Source organism: Struthio camelus, chromosome 18, assembly GCF_040807025.1.
Source record: "Struthio camelus isolate bStrCam1 chromosome 18, bStrCam1.hap1, whole genome shotgun sequence".
Classification (NCBI taxonomy): Eukaryota; Metazoa; Chordata; class Aves; order Struthioniformes; family Struthionidae; genus Struthio; species Struthio camelus.
This window is the reverse complement of record NC_090959.1, coordinates 11,710,373-11,730,079: the sequence shown is the minus strand read 5'-3', so window position 1 is coordinate 11,730,079 and position 19,707 is coordinate 11,710,373. Positions and strand designations below refer to the sequence as shown.

Below are 19,707 nucleotides of genomic sequence, written 5' to 3'. Positions count from 1 at the left end.
GGGGCCAGGTAAATGCAGCTGGGCAGAGTCTGCTGGTTCACGAGGGGCTTCGTGCTGACCCATGTGGACAGTGATGATGCAGGCCAAACAGCGGTTTCCTAAATCCCACTTAGATATCCCCCAAGGGAAAAAGGGGACCCCTTCTGCCCCTTTTCCCTCTGCATTGCCACGCAGCTGAGGCATGGTCTGGCCTAGGATAGCTGCACAACAAATGGCACTTACAGTTCAGGTAGCATCCTCCAGTACAGCTGGAAACAAGTTTTAGCTGCAAATTTCTCCCACACTTCCTAATGTTAGTACGTTTGGGGCTGGTTTGAGTCCAAAGAAGCCAGCGCAACTGAAAAGCAAGGAAGAATAATGATTTAACATGCCAAGAGTAAATAAAAGATTCAGACCACTTTAAGACAACTTGTTGCACAAAGATAACGTGAATCATATGTGTAAATCAAAAATGCCACTATGGGTTATGAGTGCAGCACGTAGGAGTTAGTGTCACTGTGTGGGTAAACAGCACGTACTGGCTGTCTTGCCTCAGAAGAAATGAAGGAAAGCAGTAGAAAAACTGGGCCAGGAGAGCTCTATATATTTCAGAGCCATATATGACACTCTCATGTCTAATGGGTAGTATGTTTAATTGAAAAGTTGAGTGAAAAACAGAAATGGAGTGTTTGTTACTCCGTTCCAAGAAAAACATTTGAACTAATTCAACAACTTTGATCATCCTCCTTCATATTATGTTTATTTGTAAAAAATGTGAACATTTTTCTACGCCCATGTGTATTTCCCCTCATTTTGATCTCTCTACACTCCCAGTTTTCCTGTAAGGTTAGAGGAATTAATCCATATTTATGTTCACATTAGGAAGATATCCTTTGTTTTTAAACTTTTCCAAACTGGACAGGATTAAAATACAAATATTAAAAACATACGGAATAATTGCTTGCTCTTCCCGGCCCTTAGCGGCTAAGCGTTCTTTCTCAGGGGCGCTCTTGAAGTAACCTTTCCACCAGCTCTTCTCAGTTCAGAGCACCCAGAGCCCATCCCATAGGTGAAAAGCCTACGCAGCCACTTCTAGCTAGACTACGAGGAACCTCAGGTTTGGGGTGGTTGTCTCTCTCAGCCAGACTGGTGCTGCAATGAGCCAATGAACTGGCTTACTGTCTAGCAAATATATGCAGATTTTGACTTCTGTTCTGCCAGCTGATGTGAACTCCTTGGGCTCCAATCCATTAGGCAGGAACGGATTTAGCCCTCACAGATGACTGACAGAGAGTAAGGTAGGAGAAAGGCAAACGGTACAGCTGCCACCACGGCATGCAACATGTGGAACACATTGCGAGATACTGCATTAGTGCTAAACATCCCTTAGCCTTTCTGGGAATATCTGCACCTGACAACACGCCTTATGCCACAGCTGAGATAAACCTATTTGATACACCCCTACCCACAGAGCCCCTGGGACCTGCGTTACCCCAGCTATGAGCATGCAAAACGCAGTGTGTCTTGCACCCAGAGCAGCTGCTGGGCTGTTTGGGTGCCAGGATACCATCCCAGCACGGGGCCAGACAAGGCTGGAGCCACCTTTGCTCCCCGCAGCCCCTGCCTCTTCTGAGCCAGCCCAGGTCCAGCCAGAGGACCCCCAACTCTCTGTAGCAAAGTCAGTGTGAGTTATTTATTAGTGGTGCATTAAAAAAGGAATGTAGATACGTGCTGTTCTTTGAAAACTGTTTTTAACCATTTTCTTTGTTTTCTGCTTACAGTTTAGTTGGTGGTTTATTATTAAAGAAAACTGATCGAGTACAAGGAAATATGTGGTCATTGTCGCTAGTGACAGCAGGAGGAGGTTAGAGTTATTATATTTCCTCCACAAGATTCTTTATATTTTCTTTGATTTAAAGCTTGCGTCTTCAAACATGTCCCTCCATGTTATGACAGTATACACAATCCTAGATGCATAAGATTACTTTCCTGTTTTTGATGGTCAAAAGGGATATGGCTGGCTGTGTTGGAAATGATCATTTCTGTTTTCCATATAGACATTCTTAAAGCTCCCTTAGACCTTACGTCAAAAGTCCCATTCTATAAGAGAGATTGTAATTCATTTTACGTATTAATTGCTTATTTTTCAACTAGAACTGCCAATAAAAACAGTTGTGGATATCTTGTGCAGGGAGATTTAAGCCAAGACCACTTGCTTATTTTCAGAGGATACTAAAAATATTTTGAGTCTAACTGGCAACAAAGACATGAAAGTCTTTATATCTACTGTTTTTCCTTTGCCTGTGTAAATGTTTTGAAAACTGCTATAAAAATTATCTCCCGCATTCCTTTTTTCCCTGAATTCTCTATAATTAGAATTTTCTGCTATAAATGGTTCTATGTCAAACTTCTCTTCTCTTTCCCCTCTCTCTTTCTCTCTTCCTCTCAAGCATCCAAGGCAGAAGCATCCTAAATCCTGCGTCCTAAGCCCTGAGGTTGTTTTTGCATTTTCAGTTACTTTCCTCATTGCTTGGTTTATCTAAACGGTGCAGTCTTCCCAGTTCAGGTTTTCCGCAGCCAATAAAAGCACTGGGTAGTCAGTGATGTGGAAAAGTTGATTTAAGGTTTTTAGTTTTCTTAGGTAAGTTGTTAGAAAAAGGCTCGCAGAAACCGATTATCAGCTAGCAGGAACCGGCGACAAATGTTTGTCCCTCCTTCTTAGCAGCAATGAGCTGCATGATGTGAACTGAAATATAGAGTGTATGAGTGAGTTTATTGGGATTAGCAAGTTTGCTTATGAGTAAGAGCACTGCCCTTGCTTTCAGCAATCCTTGATCTCAATAAAAACAGTTTGCTTCTCATCTTCTATCTTTTTTTAGACACCATCAAAGGCGGAAAAAGCCCATTGGAATTTGAGGCCTCAGAAAGTCTGTGTTAGTTCCTTGGCTACTTTACAGCCCATTTACCAGCTGGGCAGCCCAGAACAGCCATAAAATTAACTAGTTGCTACGGTAAGTAGATAGTATTCACGAAGAATATTTTTTATGAACACACGGCTTTTCTAAATTACAAAAAAAAAATTATTTCAGCAGAATTCTCATTTCTAACCAGTGTCAATATTTAGGTATGCAACTCAGCCTCCAGCTTGCCAGCAATATCTAGATCACTGAGGCAATTAGAAGAGTACTCAGCACTGCCTTGGGAACACCTGGGAATGGGAATGTAAGGGAGTAGGCTGAGGAAAGCTGAATTGCACAGGCAGAGGCAACAGCCCAATCCTGGCTGCTGTCTCCTCAAGACTTTTCCCAGCCTGCCATTAAGAATTTGCAGTGATTTAAATGCACATATACAGTGAATCCAGTGCTTCCAGGAAAGCATCAGGTTTTGGGAAACCATGAAACACAGTCATTTGATGTATGCACAGCAAATCTAGCTCACACTGGATCTACTTTGTGTGTACAGAACAAATATACAGCGTGAATCTCTCACACGATAAGGAAGGGGCCAAAGAGTGCAGCCTATCCCAACACTGACATGAGTACGTGACCCACGCTGTTCTATTGGAAAAAATGGGCACTACGATCTGAGGTCTAAAAACGTGCCTATATTTTTCCTGTGAGCTTTAACATCAGTTACCAACTAAATGAAAACTCTTTCTTTTTTTTCTTTATTTTTTCTTTTGATTGCAAAGCTTGTAGAATAATACGTATGCTAGAGGGTTTTCTTCCCCCCAAAGTGGCCCCAAACCATGTAAACTTTCAGGTTAAGTGCTCAATTAAAGGGTCAAATTATCCAAATAGAAAACTGAAGTGTCAGGCAATAATTGTCTACTGGACTCCGTTACCTGAAGAGTTCATTGCACGTTGACCTAGCTTAAATATTATACAAACTAGTGGTACGGTTGGTACTTGCTATGAGTTATTTATAACTCTTGAAAAGTCAGAATTAGGTAAATATCAAGATGCCTCTTCCGGAATGCATTAATAGGAAATTGCAGGATTCAAAAATATAATAGAGATGCTCTTAGAATTTCCAGACTGAATTTGTGTTTTAAAAAAGAAATTAGTCCCTGTCTCTCACCAGCATAACAAAGACTTGCATTTATATAACACTCTACTTCAGTTATTACTAATACCTGCTAAAGAAGTCCCCCATTTTACTAGCCACCTCCAGGGCTCAGCTCTGTGCCCATACTTTTCCTGTGTGGTATCTCTTATGACTCAGCATTTCAACCTCATTCTTTACTTTAGACCAAAAACCCAGGTGCTATTTATACTAACTCTGTCTCTGGCAAATCAACAGGGACAGTGACATGTGACGATCATACCTTCCATGATCTTCACAAATTAAGAAGGAAATATGCTTGAAGGTGTTCTACTGAATAAATATTTCTGCCATGGAACTAGTAGTTCTCGCTGGCTACATCTAAGCTGCAGGGCAGGACTCACTACTACGTTGGGCTGGAACATCCTATAGCTCCTTTCTGACCCATACCCCAGGAAAATCAGGAGTGGGATAAAAGATTCGTGCAATGGTCTCATCCTGATATGGATCTGTAATGCACTCCTACATCTAAGCTAGGACCCGTTCTTCTCCTCCTTGACCACGAATCTGAGTGCCTGAGTTAGGTACATTACCACATACAAAAGTAACAGTATTTCTGTAATACTATTATTATTATTAATCTTTGTGCACATTAATGGTGGTTTGCAAACCTTTTTAAAAAGGTATAAGATGCTTTCTATTGACTTCAGACATGCTTAGAGACCTGAAACGATTCCATCTTTTGCACTTGGCAGCACTGACACTGCTACATGATACACAGATCCCCATTATCTTCTTACTTGTGAGCCACCTCTGACTGAAGTCACACGCTGACTGTAAAAACATTAACCACTATGTCCTCTTTAAACCCAAGCCACTATCAGCAGTGGGGAGGCTGCTGGCTGGTGTCTTCTGGGAGATGTGGTGTTTTTCTGATAAGGGCTATCTAATCATTTCACAAAGCTGAAAATAAATAGTACGGACAAAAAAATCTGCCAAATAGATACTACTTCTCTTTCTTTTAGAAGTTTTAGTCACCATAAGCAAACATCATCTTAATACAATGATAAAAAGGCTTCCTGAGTCATCGGTTGGATGTGTTATGAGACCTGAGCAAGTTAGCACTGACATATGAATCACATTAAATCATTAACCCCATCTGAAAATGTCAGTGTGGACTCTGTGACCCCAGGGAACAAATTGAACAGCACAAAAACTTGGTCTGAGAAAGCTAACTTTAGGATAAGACTAGTTCAGAAAAAACACAGCCAGTCATGCGGCTTGAGAGAGAGCCTGTGTCATGACAAGGCTTACCTTCAGCAGGGCCGTGGCGGGACAGGAGGGCTGCATAGCCAAGGAAGGGAGGGACAATAGGAATAGGGCAGAGAACTGCTGCCAAATCACAACTACCTTCTCTGCATCGACCCAATATTGCTGGAGGAGGTAAATCCATCTTTAGAACATTGTCATGTCTAAATCAAACTTCTTAGTCAAAATAAGAAGAAAAGAATAAACCTAGAACAGAAAATACCTTGGCTGCACAAGGAGGTGGTCGTAACAACTAGCACATTCCCTTTCTGTCCAGCCTATGCTGAAGAGAGAAGTCTGATAGTAGTCCATTAAAGAAATATTTATGTTACTCTTTATTAGCCAAGTGTCATGGAAAAATCTTATTATCTCCAGGGTTTTGGTTGTATTTCTTTATTTAAGAGGCGATTAAAATGATAACCTGCTGGAGTACTATCTAATTTCTTTTGAGGGGGATAAATGTATGTCTTTGGCATGATAATGCCTACATATTATTTTCACAGTTGTGATTTATGGTATTACTTCAGATGTTAAAAAGTAAACCTAGCCATGAATGTGTCAATGGCAAGAACAGCTCTTTTACAGCCAAACACTCCATTCAGTCATCACAAGATACAATTTTGCAGTTTGTCTATTTTAATAACACAAAATAAACAGAATGTGCTGTGGCTGCATAAAAAAATTGGAGTGCCGAAAAAGATTAGTCTTTTCCAGAGGCTGGAGATTAAATAGGAGAAATGTCACTTCCAGTTTGATCCACACAAATATGCACATACATAATCTCTTTTATAGTTAATCAGGACTCTTCTTTCTTGGCTGAAGGAAAGAAAGAACAGATAGAAAATTCCTTTGCAGGAGGGAGGAAGTGGCTGAAAGTACCAGTGGCCAGTTACAAAGCACAAGGTAGCATCAGAATATTCCATTTCCAGTTACATAAATTTTCAGAAACCTAGAAATGAGGTCGATTACCTAGTGATACCTGCCACCCATGAGGAAAAAGAGAGGCAGGGGATGGCCTGTGTTTGGGCAATGCAAGTTGCAGGACAGGCATGTCCAAAATAGTTGTATAATATATGTCTTGAACCTCAACCCCTTGCTGACTTAGGATTGAGCACTGATGAACTAAACTCACTTTCAGACTAACCTGTACCAGTTGCCAAATGAATAGAGATCACATTCCAAGTTAGGCTCTGCCAAATTCCCAGACAGTCCAAAGTCGTATTCCAAATATTCCAAGGTCTGACATTTCAGATGGCCTTTAGCTTGGCCTCGAGGACAAGCATATGACTGAAGGACAGTTTCTCTTGGGGAAATTATGCAAATATTTATGACTTGGAAAAAATTTGGTGGTTTTAACAGCACCTCACATGAGGTATTGAGCTCTTTCTAACCCCAAATCCATAAACTAACTCAAGAACATTTACACAAAGATCTGCACAGTGGACAGCTATGAACCAGATGAATCATGTTTGGAAAAGCAAACTTCCAAAGTCATTCCTGTTGGATGAGCTGCGAAGTCCAAAAATCCATATGCTCAGATTGTTATCACTGTAATGTCCTCTAAAAACTTGAATCAGTTTCTAGACAGAAGAAAATACCAAATAATGCAGAAGATTGAAACTTGCTAGACCAGTGGAACTTTTTGGTGGATAAAGTACTCTCATGTGGTAGAAATAATATAAAAGAAAATGGCTTTTTGTTAGGAACGCTCTTCTTTCCTATAGCTATGTAGTTGCTGTCTAAATTATTGGACAAGCAGACTGTGGAACTGTTAGAGTTACTATTCTAGGTGAGATCTTTCTTCAGCTAATGAGCTGGCTGTCTCCAGGAGTGATCCGACACCTTCAAAGCGAAGAGGTAGAAAGATGGTTTTAGCTAGGTTTTAGCTCTGTTCCTGTTTGGCAGTCTCTTAATCTCTAGACAGAGGTTGTCCTAAATCCTAAAATGTCTTATTTAACATCATTTCAAAAGCACCTCAGTAGTAACTATTGTTACCACGGATTTTTTTGTTGCCCATGTGGCTAGCCAATCTGTGTCTGAAATCTTAGCTTCATGTGCACTGTAGTCAAACCTATGCCCTTTTCACCAAAACACCTGCATCTGAAAAAAGAAAACTCCAGGCCTAAAAGTGAGAGGTGCAAAGGCATGAAGGAGACAGGTGGGGCAGGAGGAACAGTATTTATCAAACTAATAAGCTCTATAGCTTATCAGGGATATAAAGGTACCAACTGATGAAACAGTTATGTATACATGAAGTATTGCTTTAAATTCAAAAATCCCTAAGTCCATGAAAAACGCTAGTTGTGAGGCCTCAGCCAGTGAGATGTGTAGCTGCGATCAGATCAATGGAGAAAGTGAAACGCAAGCCAGACAAGGTGCCTGAGTCACTCCAGAATGAGTCACTGTTACAGCAGACAGCATCAATAAGAAATGCTGATTGCCGGTTTTCCATTCTCTCCCTAGATATTGTTTCCTTAACACTGCTCTTCACAAATCTCTCTTCATTCTTAAACTGTTAAATACACACCTTTTCAACAGCTCCTTACTGCCAATCATCTGCCTGCAGCTCTCATCAGCTTTCAGCGTAACTGAGAAATGACAGCACGCAGCTCAAGTGAGAGTTTGGCCTCCCAGACTCTCTGCTTGTATTGCAGAGAGGCTATTCTCCATCCAACTGCCTACATCATTCGTCTGGTAACTAGCAAGGCATGTATCTTCCCAATTCCATTTGCAGAATTGCGGTCGTGACACTTAATAAAGGCAGAGCCAAACAGCAGGCTCCCACTGATTTATAGTATTCTTCCTGTAAGTGAACAAGTGCAAGAGTTATGCATCTGTCATCATAGTGATGGTAACAGAGAGTGACCTTTTGTCCATCTCTCTCTCCTCAGCTGTTTAGGTCTTGTGCTGTAGCATTTGGGCCCAGCCAATTTGTAAATAGATGAATACACAGTGATTCAGGTATGGTTAAATGTGCATATGTGTACTAAGTGCGAGTGTCTAGCCAAACAACCTTCTGTGCTTAATAAGGATGGGCAAATTACTTTCAGTAGCTAATTTATATACTGAAAAACAGAGCCTGAGGGAAATTGTTCTCAGATGTTGATGAAACTACTTAAACCCTGTGAACAGTTTTGGCAGGAAAAAAAGTAGGAGAAGTAATTCAATAAATTCAAAATGTTTATTTCACTTTGAAAATTCCTGAAATCTGATTTTAAAAAAAAGTTAGAGTGAGTTATGTAATGCGTAGTTTCCAGTCAAATAAAATCTTCCAGCTGACCTAACTCGTTTGAGGATTCTTTTTCACTTTCTTGAGAAATATTTTCATTTTGAGTCATCCCTGAATATTTTTTTTTCACTCACTGAGCTGGAATACACATTATTTACACAGCTTTAATTCTAGACTTCTCTATTTTATGTTGGGTACTCTGCTATTAACCTTGTTTTGAGTAAAATCTTCAAATCAGAGTACTTGCAAAAGAGAACTACTCAGAGAAAGTCAGTTGGTGGGAGTTAAGGGACATTTCCCAGATGACTTGGTGAATGCATGACACAACAATGCAGAAAAAGGGCTTCCTGTCTTTCAGTCTAATAACGTAAATGGATGATTATTCTATCTGAAGGTATTTTCTCTTACTGGGAACTTATCTGACTAGTCACAATAGTGGTGAGTGAGCAGAAATATTCAAATGCAGAAAAGAGCATTTGAGACCCAAAGCACCAACACTTAGGTGTGGCTTTATCTATTCAGTTATTTTAAGGTGGTTTCACAGCAGTGAAATTCAGATCCAAAGCCGATTTCAAATTCTTAAACCTTTCTAATGGATGGTGCATTTCATTTCTGCCACTGTTTCTCCTTTTGGTCTAAAACACTGACCACACCAACAGCACAGTGTGAGACTCTTCTTCTAAAGCAATTTAAGGCTGCCATCTGCTGTCGGGTTACAAGGAATCAGGAACCTGCTGGCTCACATGCAGAAACCTCTGCGGGAATTCTTGACATCAGCACCTTCCTCTTCCATCAGAATAGGAAGAATATTTCCAGTAGGGTGAATTCATCCCCATTTTCACATTTCAGGGTTAATACAGTTTGAAAGTTGTGTTTTTTTATATATTTTTTGCTTGCCTCACACATTACAGTTGCCATTATCTCCCTAATTCAGGATTAAAGAAAAAAAAAAACCTAAAACCTGCAAAAGCTGTGTTGTCATAAAAAGATAGCGTGTCTGTAAAAAATACTGTTAAGAAAAGTTGTAATTTTTAACGCTGTAGTTGCTACAAACCACAGCTTTGCAGTGGTGCAGTTTGCGGACTTGCACCCCACTGCACCAGCCCATGTGCTTTCCTACCTCGTACAATCTACATGCGTGCTAAAGACAACGGGGGAATAAGGAAGAGAGGGATAAAAGGTGCAAGGCAGACAACAGGCATCCTATAATTCGGAAAGAACTGCAAAAGGTTATAATCTTCCAAAAGTAACTATTCTTACTAATAGCTGGAAGTAAGTAGGTATTTCTCAGGAAGAAGCTTTAGTCTCTGTAGTGGAAGAAGTATTAGTTAGCAAAGAATTAATTTCTTCTGACTCATTCTCAGCAGAAATCTTAGGTGAATTCTTGCATCTCTTCCTGAAAGCTGTCTGGGCATGTATGTTCCATAAGGTAAAAATTAGAGAGCCTTGGTGTACAAAAAGCTTTCCTGTTTGTCACGGTAAAGCTGCAGAAAGCCTGGCGCTAGTGTTACTTTTGTTTGTCAATCCACGCGATCTCTCATTTTCTCTGACTCACCTGGTGATGACTCACCTCGTTCAAGGTAAACTTTCACTTTATTGAATGAGCAGGAAAAAATGATGTGGAGAGCAGCAACCATTTATTACAGTGCTGTAAACAGCCTGTGCAGATGTGGTTTAGAAGATAAAGAATAGCGCACACTAGAAAAAACAAACCAAAACTATGGAAAAAACATCCTTCAACATAGAGACCTACAGGGAAGGAGAAAGGCAGGATGCAGTAAATCTGAAAAATCACACCTAGCAATGGATAGCAGATTAATTATTTGACCTACAGAGTAACTACACAAAAGTCTTTTAAAGCTGCATTCATAAAGATGTTCCATCGCAAACCAATTTTTCTGTGATCACACTGGAATTAAGATGACATTTATACATTTAGCACATTTATGTGCATCATTTCTAATTTGGCAAAGTGTAAGAAGGCCCTGGAACAGCTCCCAAAATGAACAGGAGCTTCAATGTAAAGACACATTAAAAGAACTCTCATGTTTAAGTAACAGAGCAAAGCTTAGGTGGTTTGTGGTTATCAGAGAGAGACTAAATTTAAAAAAAATCATGCAGTGAGAAGACAAGTCATCGAGGATTTATTAGAAACAATGTGAAATAGGTCAAGAGAAAGCTGTCAACGAAACAGTATCTTACACATCTCTTGCTCTTACGCTAGTTCTGGCAGAGGGCAGAATGGAAGGGGAAAATCCGTAGGTGACTCAGAAATATTTGTACTCTGAATTTCACATTTTTAAGAGATAAAAGGGAAGCTCGTCAAACTGAAAGCTGGACTGCTCATTTTCCACTTGTAAAATGTGGAAATTGCCAGGGATGTCTCCTGCAAGGGCTGTGGGCTAGAGGCTGCTGCACGAGGAGGCTCCAGGAGCGCACGGAGGAGGCAGGGGCTCCCCGCTGCCCTCCCGCGCGCTGCGACGCTCCGGCGGGAGCAGCACAGCACCGAGGCGCCCCGAGGCACCTGCCCTGCGCTCGGACTGATTCACTGGCCTTCTGGAGTAAATGGCTTTGCTGGCCAAGACATTCAGGCCATTTCCAATTATTAGTTAGTATTATTGCCAGGGAGGACTAACTCACATCTCTTGCAATGAGCTGTTCCAGGAACCCAGATGTGTGTGGCATGTTTTACAATATTTAAACACCCGTTTCATGCTTTTGACCTTTAGGTGAAAGTTTATGGCAGTCTGCAGACAGTAACAGCAGGTCTCGTTTTGAGAGCAGTGCAGCCAACGTGCGCTGAAAAGGAAGCAGCTGTGGCTAGAGCGGCGCAGAAGTGTTGTGCTATAGCTGGGGTCTGGCAACGCACACATTTCACCTCCTCGCTGGAGGATTAAACTAGTCAAGATATTCACTGCACAGTTTCAGTCCAAGCCATTACTGAAGCTGGCCAGAAGACATGCTTTTCCGCCTATCAGGACTTCACTTTGGCATCGTTCCCGAGGCAGAGTGCTGCCACTCTATACTAACATGACTAACAGGTGCTTTCTCCCAACCCACATTTGCTTCTGGGCTGTGTTTATTTATCTGAGATATAATTTACTTACTTTTGTAAGTAAGTAATTACTTACTTACTTATTCATTCTGTCATCACCTAGATTGTTTTATTGTATTTCCTCAATGTTGATTTTGGGGGATGAATAAAACTTTGTGGAAATATACCAAAGCATTAGGAATCCGGATAATATTTGCTAGGGGTTTAGAATGAGAGAAAATCTTAAGTTTTCTTAAATTTTATATTGTTGCAAGTCCATGAAATCTGAGGGAGTACCATTTTGCTCATGCATCTGTATGACGACCTGGTTCCAAAGAGACTAAGTGCAAAAGTTGTATTTTCTAAACACAACACAGTGACCTGTGCTGTGTTAGAAAAATCTCTGCCACAATTATACCTGCAACCCAGCCTGCAACCCAGTTGCTAGTGTACTCTGCAATGTATTGACAGATTAACTCAACATCTGAATTCAGACACGCTCTTTGATGCTGAGCAGTGAGGCTGGGACCGAATCCTGCCTCACTTGCTGCTGGAGGAACAGGAATACCTGCTGAGGGAGGGATTTTCAACTGGCAGTCAGGACCTGACCCCTGCAGTTCAGAGCTTCTCTGTGAACCGAATGTTGGGTGTTATGAGGCTGGACTGCAACGCGGCAGCAGACTTCAGAATGTCCTGGAGGTCAGCAAAGAAAAGACTCGACATTAAGTTCTCACCCTAAAAAAAAAACCCAACATCCTAGGCATTTTCAGGTTAATTTGTGAGGGGAAATAGTTTAACTTGCTCTTGGAGAGCTAGCAATCAACATTGTTTGTGGCTGCATACTTGAAACGGGGAAAGAACAAAAGTTTTCAGCATTTCAAGAGCCCAAATGTCTTTTCTCATGAAGTCCATGAACAAGGAGTTGAGGTCTGGCTTTTACTTGGACACTTTGGAGTCCTTGTTGCAATAGTATTTTAGTACCTCCCAAGCCTTTACCAATTAACACTGACTATGTGATTGGGAGGTGAAGTTGTGATTCCATTTTATAAGTGGGCAAAATGAAGCATGAAGTTGAAGGTTACACAAAAAGTCATTAGTACCAATCTTAAGCTCTGGTCATAGAGGGCTGTACCACCTTTAATCACTCAGGTCATATGCTGGCTATTGAATGACAAAGTGTGTCGAAGAGTAACCAGTCACTTGTGGAAAGCTCTGTTCCAATTCAGTAAATCTTCTTCATCTAAAGCACAAGAACTGACGCATGAATTTTGAATGCAAGAGAAATTACTCCACATTGCATCAGGCCTAGAAATCTATTATTTTTACTAATTTGGAATGCAGTTGTGACAAACTAAAATCAACTCAGTTTCATTTCTGCCCCAGGTCGTCACTACAAAATTAATATTGGAAAGCTTTCATTGCAGCACTGATCATTTGTAGGAGGTATAATACTGGGAGGTTAGAGCTGAACTGTATATGTCAGAGCTATGTATGAGAGGAATCCGTTCAGCTGCTGTCTTTCTAATGCATTGCTCTCACTTTTGCTACTGAGGACTCACAGCTTTAAATACTAAATTTAGTCATGAAGTAACTATCGGATAAAATTATCCCCTACAAAGAATGTCAAATATTACTGGATTTATAATGAGTTATAATTAAACTGTAGAGTTCTTGAATTGAAATCAGAAATCTGAAAATCTAATAATTTCTCTTTGCTTCTTTTTTCCATATTGACAATTTTTTTTCATCCTTTTACTGATAAATTATTTTTAAAATCCCTCAAAGCTACCAAAATGTACCTAAAGGCATTCAAGCACAAGAGATTACAACAGGCACCACTGGATAAACAAACTATGAAATCTCAGGATACATGTCAGGTTTTTTTGTACATGATGCAACTGGTTTCATGAACCAGGGGGATTTACAAGAATCATCCCACACTGCCTGAAATTCCCACCTTGCTTCTTGTGGCTCACCCATGGCACATGAGCTGGCTGCTCAGCTACCAGTTGATGAAGTGTCCCTGACTTCTGTGGAGCTACGCGGAAGGCCAGGCCCACTCTATTTAAAGCTGGAAGCTATCCTGAACTAAAGCTTTAGCTTGCGATAATCAAGAACTTGCTGAGTAATATGTCATAATTGCAGGGTTTAACTGAAGTGCTGAGGTGATAATTTCAGAAAGAGAAAGGAGCAGTGCAGGAACTGGCAGAGGAGTAGACGCACTTACCATAAGTAATGGAAGTAAAGGAGTGAATTTCAAAATCTCAGAACTTCAATCTCTTTCTAAACTTTAGACAGTCTTACTAGTAAAGGTCAATGTCAGCCATGTCAGGTGCTTATGCTTTTCCAACATTACTGCTTTTTTATGGATTTGTAACTTCCAAATTTCTCAGGAGAAGAAAAATAAGAAAAATGGAATTACTCCTGCTCACCTTCCCCTCTCCTACTCGCAGATCCTTTTTGGAGTTTGTTCTTTCCAGCCATAGGAAAAAGACTGTGAGTTCTTTAATAAAAAGGCATAGGGCCACACAGCGTTTGACTCGTTTGTGGGGGAAGGTGAACAGACAAAAGGATCTATTTTTATGGCGTTATCATTTGTCAGTGCTTACTTGAATACTGTGGAGCATCTCCTGTCTCCTGCCTCTCACCTCACTGTCTCCCCTGCCGCTGTCACCCACGGAGCACGCCCCAGCACGAGCAGAAGGGCACACACGTGCGGGACTCACCCACAGACACGGGGACCAACAGGAGGAGGTTTTCTGATAACTCCCTTCAATGCAATGTATCCAATTACGTCTAATGGCCCTAGCAGGAACCGTCTCATTGTGGAAGCTAACCTCTTCAGAGACTCTGGCAGGAGCTGACCTGACACTGCGTTGAACCGCGGGCTGCCTCCGGTCCTAGGGCACAGCCTGGACCAGCAGCGGTATTTTCTGCGTCAGAAAACTGCACAGGGCTCATATCTGGTATTTCAGGTGAAGCTCACTGCCAGTGGCAATAATAAAATGAAATACTGTCCTTATACTTTAAACTCATTCTCTGAAATGAATGTTTCCTTACATAGTTTAAGGCTTTTACCCCTTCAGTGTACCAAAGTTAAGCTATTCATGCTTAAGTTTACTGAACCATATTGGTTCCAGCTGTCCTAATCCTTCAGTGGCCTAATGGATCTCTTATGCACTGAAGTGGAATATTAACTCTGTACACTGTGTCAGCTGCAGGGTATCCAGAACTGGAGTTGTACCCACAGTTTCTCCTGAGAGCATGGAACATCAAAAAGAGGTGGCCAAGAGACCAGCGAATATAATTTTCCCTAGAGGAAGTCCAAAGAAAAGAAAACTGTGGCATTTTCCCAAGGGGGTAACTTGGCATAAAGCCATGGGGGTAGCTGATGGTAAAACACAGATTCAAAATCAAAACTTTGATACAGAAAGGCAGGACAGCCAACACCACTTGCAGAGCCAAAACCTAACTTGCAACTTGCACAGGTAACTTTGCCTAAAGCCAGTACCCACCTCCAGCTCTGCACACCTTGCAGTCGGCTGGTACGAGCTCAACTTCACGCATGGCTTTTCCTCAGGGCAGAGAAGCATCATGGAGATCATCCACATAGATCACTCTTTAACATAATTACATCTGTAATAACATAACATTGCTGTAGATTCACGCTATTTGTGGCCAGGCTAGTTTCTCTGCAAAGTGAAGAATTTAATAGCTAACCAAGAGTAAGCCCTTTCTTTCTTCTTCTTCTTCTTTTTTTTTTTTTTTTTCCTGTAAACCAAGCTCCTCACATTTAATATTTAAGGCTTGGGAGTTGGAAGGGTGATAGCCTGATAGGGGGAAAAGTACAGCCAGCAGGCTTCAAAAGCAGTGACAGCTGCAAAAGTAATGACCTAGCCTTTGCAGAAACTGTATTAACGAAGTGAAATATTTAACATAGTATTGTTCTTATCAGTGCATATTTGATGGAAACATAAAATGCTCCTACAGGAGAATGATTGTGGTTCACATGCCTGTCCCACCCACTACAGAACTACGTATACAGTAACTCTCTGTTTCAATCTAACACAGTAACCTTTTATCTGTTCTGGAAGCTCCCACATGAAGAAATAGCTGGTGTATATTTTGTAATTCTCCCTCTTAAAAAAATAATGACAGCATGAACCTGTTCTTTTGTGGTGGGGGAAAGAAAGATAATAACTGATTACTAGTTCTCTTCCTACATTGACACTATGATCGACAATCAACTTTTGGAGAAACTAGAGGTTGCAATACATCATTTAAAACATCATGTTCAGGCTCTTTCTGGTCAGGGACGCTAGCAAATGTTTCTTATTCAGAATGGTGTTTCAGCTGAAGTATGCGAGCCAAACTCTGCTCTCACATTAGAGTAAATTTGGAAGGATGCCACTGAGTTCAATGGAGTTATTTCAGAGCTAGACCACAGTAACTCAGGATACAGCCTCGCTCACAGTCCCTGCTGAGAGATATTGGAAGCATGTTAGTAATTACAGATGCTTCTGCTGCCCCACAGCTCCCTGCACTGAAGCAATTATTCACTCCTTTTCATTACCCATTCAGACTGCACTGGCTAAACACAAGACAGCTTTCACAATTAATATGGAGTCCATAGGAGACAGTGGGGAAAACCTACTTGCTGAAAACATAATTCTTTAGTAATCACTAGGAATCACTAACTGCAAAGGAGCCAGATTCAATAAAGCTTAAAACTTAAGCAGAACTGAGGCACTTGCAACCCAAAATGTGACTGAGCAAATTCCTACCCAGTTAGTCTACCTTTGGTGGTTAACCTCATAGGAGCCGAGATGCGGGTTTGAAATTCCTTCAGGCTGAAAAGAAGCCAAGTCTCATCATTCCTGGGCAAGGGCAACTGCTCCAACCAAAAGGCTAGTATTAAGTCTATCCGCAGCCAAGAGACCACAGTGCAATTCCTGGGAATACTATTATAAATACCTATCTCAAGGAAGTGATCTGAGCTTTGAAGCTTGCCTGGACTGAGGTTTTGCCTGTAGCACAGAGTCAGGCATTTAAGCTTTGAGGGATGGGATGGTTCATCTGTGCTTTTGTGATCAGCCTTTTGTGTTCTGTTGCCTAGTTCAAAACAGCACCCACTCTCTGAAGGAGGGGATATTTGCACTGCTGTTGTGATGTGTCTGACTCTGCCTCTACTCTGTCTTTTGACCCTATGTGTGTTCCAAAGATTTTAGATTTCACTCCAGGAATCAGGTGTACAGGAGTAAGTGCCAGCATCTTATTTTAGACCTTGTTTTCAACAGTATCGATTGTTGAAGCCCTAAGTCTTTAATAACTTCATTCACTGCACTGCCTTGGAGTTTCTGGAAACCTGCTCTACTAAAGTAACTTATATTTATCTGACAAATGTGAACCTCATAAGTCTCACTCATATTTTCATATAAATGAGACATTACATCCAAAGACTGCAGAGTCATGCTATATCATTTGCCATTTTCCATCTTCACTGAAATCTTAGATTAAGCTGAAATCACAGCATGGTGGAAGGAGAGACAGTTATGTAGCTCCTGATGGACTTACCAAGTTACTTTGAGAAACAACTCTATGTTACTGCCTGTAATCTACCTCAGTGTTTACTTCCTTCAAATTCTGGTCTGGAAGTACCCAATCACCTCAAGCACCTTGTAACCCTATCAGATTCCTTGTATGCTAGCCAGTTAGTTTCTCTGACTAAAGAAGGCAAAAATGCACCCAATTTACCCTTTCCACAGTCATCCTGGACAGGGATGAAATTGAACTCAATGAACTTGGAATTTTTCACTGTAAATGAAACATCTTTTATTTCACAATTTGTCAATGTTTACGGCTGTTACTCATCCATCAGTGTGGAGCTAACCCTCCAGACCTCGGAGACCTCTGTCACCCCTCTGGGCAGGCAGTCCAAAACCCATCCAGGTGCCAGCAGGGCAGGTGGGCAGCACGACCCTCCTACCGACTGCCTGGCAGGAGACTGTCCTGAACGCATTGAACAACTGCATAGCTCTTCGCACTCAAGATCCTGAACAAATTAAGCAATGCAAAGGTTGGGCTGGTCCTTCCTCATGGGAAAGAAGGAAGTCCATGACTCACTTCATCCATCTGAGCAGGAGTGAAATGGAAAAGGCTGAGTCAAAGCTTCGTTTGTATTTTGTCTAAAACTGTCAGAATTTGCCTGCAGTTGTGCCTAACTTTTTTCCTCAGCCATTTTCCTGTAGGTTCTTTTTTTTCAGCTCTCTCTAATGTTGATAAGGGTGCACTGCTACTTACCCATCCTCCTCTGCTAAATAAACCTTGACTGTAACAGTTGGCTGAAAGTCGTTGCCTTAAATTAACACATCAGCCCCTTCAGATAGCAAAACCAGATGCAAATATAGACTAATATTAATACTCTCTTCAATTGTCAATATTTGAATGATGCTGTCTCTCATCTTGGACAGTAATAAATGAAACTGGCTAATCACAGATAACTGTTGAGAGCTCTGCGCCATTAATTAACAGGAAGTTTTATGCAGCTGTCAGATGCACAAGCTGAGCATTTCCTGCAGGGGAGAGAGATTTATTTGGTGACAAATTTCATTATAGATTTTGGATAGAAAAAAATAGCATTTTGATCACTAAGAAATAATGAATGAAACACAGTTTGCTCTGCTTCAGGAGAATTCTCCTCTGAGCCCAAGTTTTCCTCCCTCAGCTGCTACTCAGGTTAAATAGTTACTGATTTAAAATCACTGCCAGGGTACAGAACTAGATGGTACATCACTGTGTACACCTCTGCTCTGTCGTTGCTGAGTATATGGACAGTCTCTGGCTGTAAAAGAATAATGAACACAGATGTGAAATATGCCTCAAAGAATGGCTGGGTAGTTGTCTCTGAGGATCACATAACTGTGAAAAATTAAATCTGTATAAACCTCGCTCTGATCTCTCTAATTTGATAAAGTGATATCAGTGTGCTCAAGAAGAACATCTCAGCTATTGGATATCAAATTAGCTCTCAGTATAGCTTCATTTATGTTGGAGGAGTCACTACAGAAAGACACTTCCTCTGATATTTGCTGTACAGTTAGTTACTTCTGTTGTCATAAGTGCTGCCAATCCAGGTCAGAGATTGACAAAGTACGAGAAACAGGGGAAGGAGAAATGACTTTGACTTCAACACAAATAGCCTTGATAACGCAGAAAGAAACACAGATGCACTGAGAGTAGTATTCATCCCGACTCAGTTGCTTAAATTTAGGGACCGGACCTGAGAGAGAGCCAGCTGAGAGAGAGAAAGGCACTTCAGATACGTGTCAGAACAACACCCTAACTTGTCCAGGTTAGTTCAGATCCACTGCACGGCCTAAGTAAGATCCAAAATAAATTTGTCCCCTCACTTAAGTACTAACGTTAAATGCCCAAAGCTAGCAGTGACCTTCTCTTTTAAGAATATCTAAATCAGTCCTCCTAAATCAAATCATGAAGGGAAAAAAGTGCCTGGATAAATAATGGCAGAAACAATCCTGTGGCACAAAAAGGAAAACAAGCAAACACCCTACAATGGCAGTACCTTCAGTTAATGGCTAAATTCTAAGAATATCCTTTTTTGAGGAAAATACGTATCTTTTTGGTATTCACAGCACACACTATAAGATGCAGAAGTATGCACCTTATGATATGATAGTCCAAATTATTCCTTTCATTATGTACATTAAGTTTTTAAGACTGAAATTGGAAATTGTTTAGAAATAAATAGCTCCACAGAAAGCAAAATATATTGCAAAAATATACTGAATGTGAATGACATTTTCTTTAAAGGAATGAAGCACTTCTGGAACGAAATACTTACATCTTGCATTTCAAAATTATTTCATGATAAAAATTAAACTCAAGAGGAAAGTAAAGTCACAACCCATCGAAACCAAAAAGATCAAGAAAAATGAATAGAGACCCGTTCAGAGTCGCAGAATGGATAACTAGTTTGGCAGCCAGGTTGGCATTTTGCAACTTGGGCTGCAGATAAATTTTGTTCCTGTCTCCAAATCTGCAGCCCAGATATTTACAGTTTCTTCATCTTTTGAAGCATCTGACACTCGCCATT

At 40.9% G+C, this 19,707-nt stretch overlaps 1 long non-coding RNA gene across 1 annotated transcript in view; it reads right to left on the bottom strand.

Moving 5' to 3' along the window:
- LOC138061460 (uncharacterized) overlaps positions 1-15,377 on the bottom strand; it is a 50,170-nt gene extending 34,793 nt beyond the window's left edge. The window contains exons 1-2 of the long non-coding RNA XR_011135228.1: positions 15,110-15,377; positions 223-337 (exon numbers count right to left, since the gene is read on the bottom strand). This is a non-coding gene — a long non-coding RNA (uncharacterized lncRNA). The remainder of the gene's footprint in view (positions 1-222; positions 338-15,109) is intronic.
- Positions 15,378-19,707: the final 4,330 nt, after the last annotated feature.